This window comes from Athene cunicularia (genome assembly GCF_003259725.1).
Source record: "Athene cunicularia isolate RWA chromosome 6 unlocalized genomic scaffold, athCun1 chr6_part1, whole genome shotgun sequence".
In the NCBI taxonomy this organism is placed as follows: domain Eukaryota; kingdom Metazoa; phylum Chordata; class Aves; order Strigiformes; family Strigidae; genus Athene; species Athene cunicularia.
In genome coordinates this window covers 2472187-2478542 of record NW_020799105.1, presented here as the reverse complement: position 1 = coordinate 2478542, position 6356 = coordinate 2472187, and the positions used below count along the sequence as shown (strand labels likewise).

At 34.6% G+C, this 6356-nt stretch overlaps 1 long non-coding RNA gene across 1 annotated transcript in view; it reads right to left on the bottom strand.

Moving 5' to 3' along the window:
- Nucleotides 1-5556, bottom strand: part of LOC113481471 — a 15528-nt gene extending 9972 nt beyond the window's left edge. The window contains exon 1 of the long non-coding RNA XR_003398686.1: nucleotides 22-5556. This is a non-coding gene — a long non-coding RNA (uncharacterized LOC113481471). The remainder of the gene's footprint in view (nucleotides 1-21) is intronic.
- Nucleotides 5557-6356: the final 800 nt, after the last annotated feature.

Below are 6356 nucleotides of genomic sequence, written 5' to 3'. Positions count from 1 at the left end.
CCCCCCCCCCCCCAACCCAACCCAACCCAACACTCCAAGTCCATAATGACTAAGCTGGCACAGTGATCTCTTATGTGGTGGTTTGTAAGGAGACAACACTGATGTTGGCTGTAGAGACTTTAGACTTCTGCTACATGAAAACTGATAGGTAAAAGTTGCAGAACATAAAAATGGTATGGACCTTTAAATTTGGTTATTGCAACTTCAGAATAGGTGATATGTGCAAAAGTCAGCCTAGGAAAGTTATACAAAACACTTCCAGCTTGGTACAAGCTGACTTAGTGGCCACAATATTTGCATGGAAAAGAATCCCTTTGGCATTTTGCAAGACAGTCTGTATTTGGAGGCTTGTAACCTACTGTGGGCTGCTCCTCGCTGTATTGTGTTCCTTTTATAAACGTGGATTGTACTAACTTGACTATCTTCCGCTCTTCGTAGTATATTACTTTTGTAACTTAATTCAGCTCCTATTTTACAGAGGAATTTTGCATCTTAGAGTATCTCTGCCAACTGTATTGAGCACATATACTTTGTACTATATGGCAGACTTTTATATTGGTAGCATTCCAATTTTTTAGCAAATTTGCAGGTTTAATATTGTATTGTTCAATCTGACATTGACTGATGGTTCTTGCCGTCCAAACTGGGGGAGTATGCTTACACTTAAGAAAAAAAAAAAAAAAAGATATTCTGGAAGATTTAGACTTTTCATTTGCTGTTCTTACCTTTCTGATTTCAGAAAGGCAATTTGAACATTCCTCTTGAGACTTTATAATCAAAGAGCTCTATTAATTTATATTTGCCTTTGCAATGCACACACATGCTATTTTTTTTAAACTCTAGGAAATATCCATTCTCAGGAGGTGCAGGATTGTATTCTAACATGGAGAGGTATGCAGTTAAACTTGCTAAGGTGTTGATTCTGACAAGAACCATGTTACTGCTAACTGGCATAGCTGTGTCTAAACTGAAAAATTATTTTGCAACTTAAACATGCAGAATTGTCAAGTACAGCCCAGTGTAACAATGTTTACGTGAAGTAAAGCTAACATTTCAATACAACTTTTTAAAAATGAAGTTCATATACTTTTAAACATAAGGCTTCTTTCTTTGTTCTAATTTAATTTTTCAAATTCCATTCAGTAAATCCATGTTTTAAATCAGCATAGCCTATCAGTGTTTTTTAAAGGAAACTTGTTCTTTTGTGTTTCTCTTGATGCTAAATATCTGAATCCAAGATAAGGAATACACAGAGGTTGATTTTGTGAGCATTGAAGCAGATTAAAACATTGATAGGATAATTGTCCTCATCTATTTTGGAAGTTCATTTTGTCTGTCTATAAACACGCAAGAAGAAAGCTTGAAATTGATAGAAACCAGAAAAATCTGATCTTGTATGCAGAGAGCACAGGTCAACCTGTAAAGTTGGTAATGTAAGCTTTACAGTGTTTTAGAAGCATTTTGCAGCAGCTTTGCTGCTGTCAAACACTTAAGGCAGCAGAGCATCGTTGGGCCTTGAATTTAATAAGTATGTTTAGGGTTGCCCTTTTCCCTTACATTCATGCACCAGTCTTTTTGCTGTTCTTTAACTTGCTGTGCTTGTTTTGTCCAAAGTCATCTTCTGTGGTCTGTGGGAGTGCACACATAACCTGAATTCACACAGAATCACACAGAATCAGCTAGGTTGGAAAGGACCTTGAAGTGTTACTCCAGCAAGTGCAAGTGTCTAACATTAGTCTGGTACTACAAAGTGCACAAAATAATGAAGTGGAAAACTCGTAACTGAGTAACTCTGAATATACAAAAAAGAAGGGAGGGTCACATATTTTTAATAGCTCAGCAAATCTAGCAATATTTGAGACTTGGAGACTTGACAATTGTTTTGAGCTCTTCCTTATTATGTTTGGGGATATGTATGCACATACCTGAAAGTGATAGAGACAGAGGCACTCCCCCTCTGGTCGTTTTTGGGTTTTTTGGGGGGGTTGTACCTTATGCCACAGCTTTTTATAATAGCTTTTCTAAACTTTTTGCCTTTATTTTTTCCTTTCTGGAAGATCCCCTAAACTAGTGGGTTTATGACGTTACACCTGCATACAGAAATTACTTTCACATATGTGTGTTTTGGCAAATTCTGATTATGGTGAAAAAAGCTTATGGAAGGATCATTAAGCAAGGTTCCTAAAACTGTTCTTGAATAGTGATATACAAAGCTTCCATATGTGCTAATTATCTTCATGTCCTTTGGCAAACAAGATAACACTTATACAGAGTGTTGGTACAGAAATGTAGGTAGGCCTGAAGTTTGTAAATGTCCAAGACTAGCAAGAATTGGATTCTGTAAATACACTGCTTGTGATGAAGCAAATTATATGCTTAACTTTAAATCACTAAATATTCTTGACCGGGAGGGTCACCATTTTAGTTTGTGTTTTCTTGGATAAGACGAAGTGCATGCTGTGCGTGGTATACTGCTACAGTAATAACAACAGGTAATGTCACTTCCTTTTTGGTTTTCCATTATTTCCCCCCTGCTCCCTTCTACTCTAGAAAAAAAACATTCCAATATAATTTTGAAGAAACTACCACTTCACTGGGTTCTGAGGGAATAAATCTGGAAAAAAAAAGGCATCAAAAAACCCCCTGAGTAATTAGCTGCTTTAAGAAGCAAGAGTCAGTTAAATCATGTAAGAAAAAAAAATTTTTTTGATGCAAGCATGTTAAGGTTATTTAGAAGTATTAAAACCCTTCAGTGGGGATAAAAGCACAGATTCCTATACTCTTCTGTATGGCTGCATCTCAAGTCATGCCAAAAAGAGTATTGAAGGGGAAAGAGGAAAGGGTTGAACTTGGACATCAGTACCAGTCTCTTGCAACAGTTAGTATCTCATTGCATTTTTTAAGCAGTGCTTGCATACTTAGTGGTACACCTGTTCATTACTATTTAGCTACTTTTTTGATATATGAAAGTCCACTCAGTTTTCAAGCACCAAAACTATTGTGGAGATGAGTCTTAATCATTAAATATGCATTTGAAGAAATAGCAGATGTCTTAAGAAAAACAAGTAGGTTTTGTGGACCTAGAATATAACAGAAATATAACTATGATAGCTTTTCATGCTGGTCATATAGTTTCTACTGAAGAGTTGGTGAGAATTTGCAGTAATCTACAGACAATATTGATTTTTTTTCGGGATTTTTAAAATAAACTAGGATACTTCTATAGAAACTTGACCTGTAACTACAAAAACCATCATAGTTGTGTCAAGATAGAAGTATATTTGGCAGAACTGCTAGCAGTGAGCCAGTTTTACCCTCTGAATCATTTTGTGCATGTCGACTTTATCAGTCAGGGGTTAATTGATAGACCACTGATGATTCATACAGATTACTATTTCTGATGTATCTTTGACATTGTCAGTATTCCAACTGAAACAGTATTCCTGGGGAAAAAAGTCCTTTGGAGTGAACCTACTGATGTCTAGTTCATTATATGGTGAATAAACACCAAAAAAACCTTTTACAACTCCTCAAATGCTATAGTATTGTGAACACTGAACTTTCCATATAGCAGTATTCTGCATACTTATAATTTGTATCTTAAGAAATTTGCAGTGAGTATTATGTACATAATTCAGTGACATGCACATTTTTAAAACAAGTTTATAATAGGTGTGTAAGAACTTAAGATGATAAATGTGGAGCACAATAATCTGATTTATTAGCCCAGTGACTGCGTAGTTAGAAAGACTAACTGTACCTTAGTTTCACTCTTACAGTTCAGTTCTGTCAAATACAAGAAATTTCTCAATTGTGAGAAATCACAGACTGCATTGTACATGGTACTTAACATAATAGGGATGTAGAAACATAGCTTTTCACACTGAACAGTTACTTCAATTTTTTTCTGACAGAGAAAGTAGTATTACTTAATGGCTAGAAGTTATGGCAGTAAAGTTTAAAACAAGTACTGTAAATAAGTAAATATTGTTTTGATTCTAAACTCAGAATGAATTAATATATTGTTTTATATCTTTGTTGTATTAAAACATATTTAAAAGTACTAAAATAAAATACTTGAAAGATGATAAGTGTTTTTATTTATATGTAGAATGATGTCTCATTATCTCTGTTAGCATTGTGACCATAAAAGTATACCTGATTAATATAGGTTTTAGAGTTGTTTTGCCCCTAAGCTCTGTTTTACTGGTGTGAAAATGCGTGCTCCATAATGCATGTATCAGTGTGCCTAATGTTTTTGTCAGTTGTAAATTGTTGTGGCAAATCACTTCAATATCTTTGTTATTAAAAAGGTAAAAAATGTGTTCCATCTTGTAATATCTCAGTTAAATATGAAAAAAGACTTTCAAAGACTTCAACTGAAGTAACTAATGTCTCTAGGTACTGATGGTAAATAATGTTAAATCAATAGTCTATAAAAAATATTGGGAAAACAGAAAGAGTAAAGTTAACTTCTGAAAACTTATATACTCTTCTAATGGGTTTGTATGTTAGGTTTGTTGCTACTTTCAGTCATGGATTTCAGTCATTTGTTATGTGAAAGGATGTACATTTATTCCTGTGGAGATATTTAAACAGCATACCAAATATACTGTATGCCTTGGAGTTGTATGTTCATATTTGTAAATCACAATTTTAAAATATATTTTGTGACCTTAATCCAGCTAAAACATTCTGTGATTAGTGTGAGCCAGGTAAACTTAATGTACTGAACTGTTAGAAAATTTTTTGTTTACCTCCCTCTGAATTACAGAATCTTGATCAGTGTGACAATTTAGAGAAAGGATACTGAATATGAAGCCCTTAATCAGTAATCAGTATGTGGTTTTGGGGGGTTTTGAATTGGTTTTTAGAAGACCAGATTCAAAAAGGAAAACAGATATGGCAATACAAAAAAAAACCCAACATATATATTACAAGGAAGAAGGGGAAGCAAAATGAATAAGGTTCAGTGTGCCAGTGGCCTTTGGTCTAATATTCTGGGAAGCAGTAGCTTGTGTTCTAGGGAACTAAGCAAGTATGTGTTTTGGGCGTTGTAGAACAGATTGGGAACACTTCCAGGGAAAATAGCTGCCTGCTTCCCAGAATATGTTACAATACTGCTTAGAGATGTGAACTTTGAATAAAAAAATCTTTCCCCTCCACAATAACTTGCACTTCTCAATGTTTCTACTACAACCAGAGCTAGAAAGAGAAATAGTTGCTGCTATCTGTAATGAAGAAATAAAACAGAATCTAGGCAGATGGGTTTTTCTGGTGTGAAAATGCAGGTGAAACACCTCTCGCTAGCCTACACTCTTAGTTGATAGAATCTGGGGATAATCAATTTCAGATTATGTTTATTGGACCACTTTGTTCAGTTTTATTTTCAAAACTCATAAGGAAATCGGGTACAGAACAGAAAGTATTCTCCTGATTAATTAAATTAATGACATTACAATACCCTTAGCATCTGCAAGCTGTTTAATTATATCATTGCATCCTATTTCTTTCTTCAGTAAACTCCAAGGAAGTAGTTTATTCTTATCTATTAAATGTGCATGTGTTAGTCTCATTTACTATTCATCATTCAAAATGTATATTGAATTATTAATCTTGGCCTTTCATAGAGCTGTCAAAGTAATTCACAAAGACTGAGCATATTTTCACAACTAACTTTGGACTAACTGAAATTGATTTAAAGCATAGATGTGATAGTGTTATGAGTTCTTCCTCCAGTATGGAAATTAGTAATGCTGACAAAATATAGTTGGCACATACTATGTGAATCTGTTACAAGTATGTGCATATACCTCAAACTATTTCTGGAGCAATAACTAGTTTTGGGGATGTAGTAATTAAAGGTTACAGCTGTGGTCTTAAGTCTGCAGCTACCTATGACTGATATGCTTTTTATTTTGGCAGTGATCTATGACAAACTCTCATTAAATTACTGGTTCTCTGGATTGCTAAACAGCTGACAAATACTAAAGTCATTCCTGTTGCTGTCAAAACTGTACTAAAGCTTGATACGAGGATGGGTACTCACTGGACTATTCCTAGTAATCATTTGACTTGTGTAAAATATCGACAGCCAATTCGGTAGCAGGTTTGGGGTTTTTTTTAAGTGTCATTGGTTTCTCAAAAAGTTCTTTTCAAGCTCTAAACTCTAGCATACCACAGCAAGCAAGATCAATTTGGAAGGAAATAGGGAATGCTTGTTTTCAAAGAAGCATCATTCATTTTAAATACAAAAAGCTATTAACTTTTTTCCCCTCACTCCTTTAGATGAAGTCCTCAAAACTGAATCTGTGTCTCTTGATCACTGGTAGATTCTCAGATAACTATAATTGGTG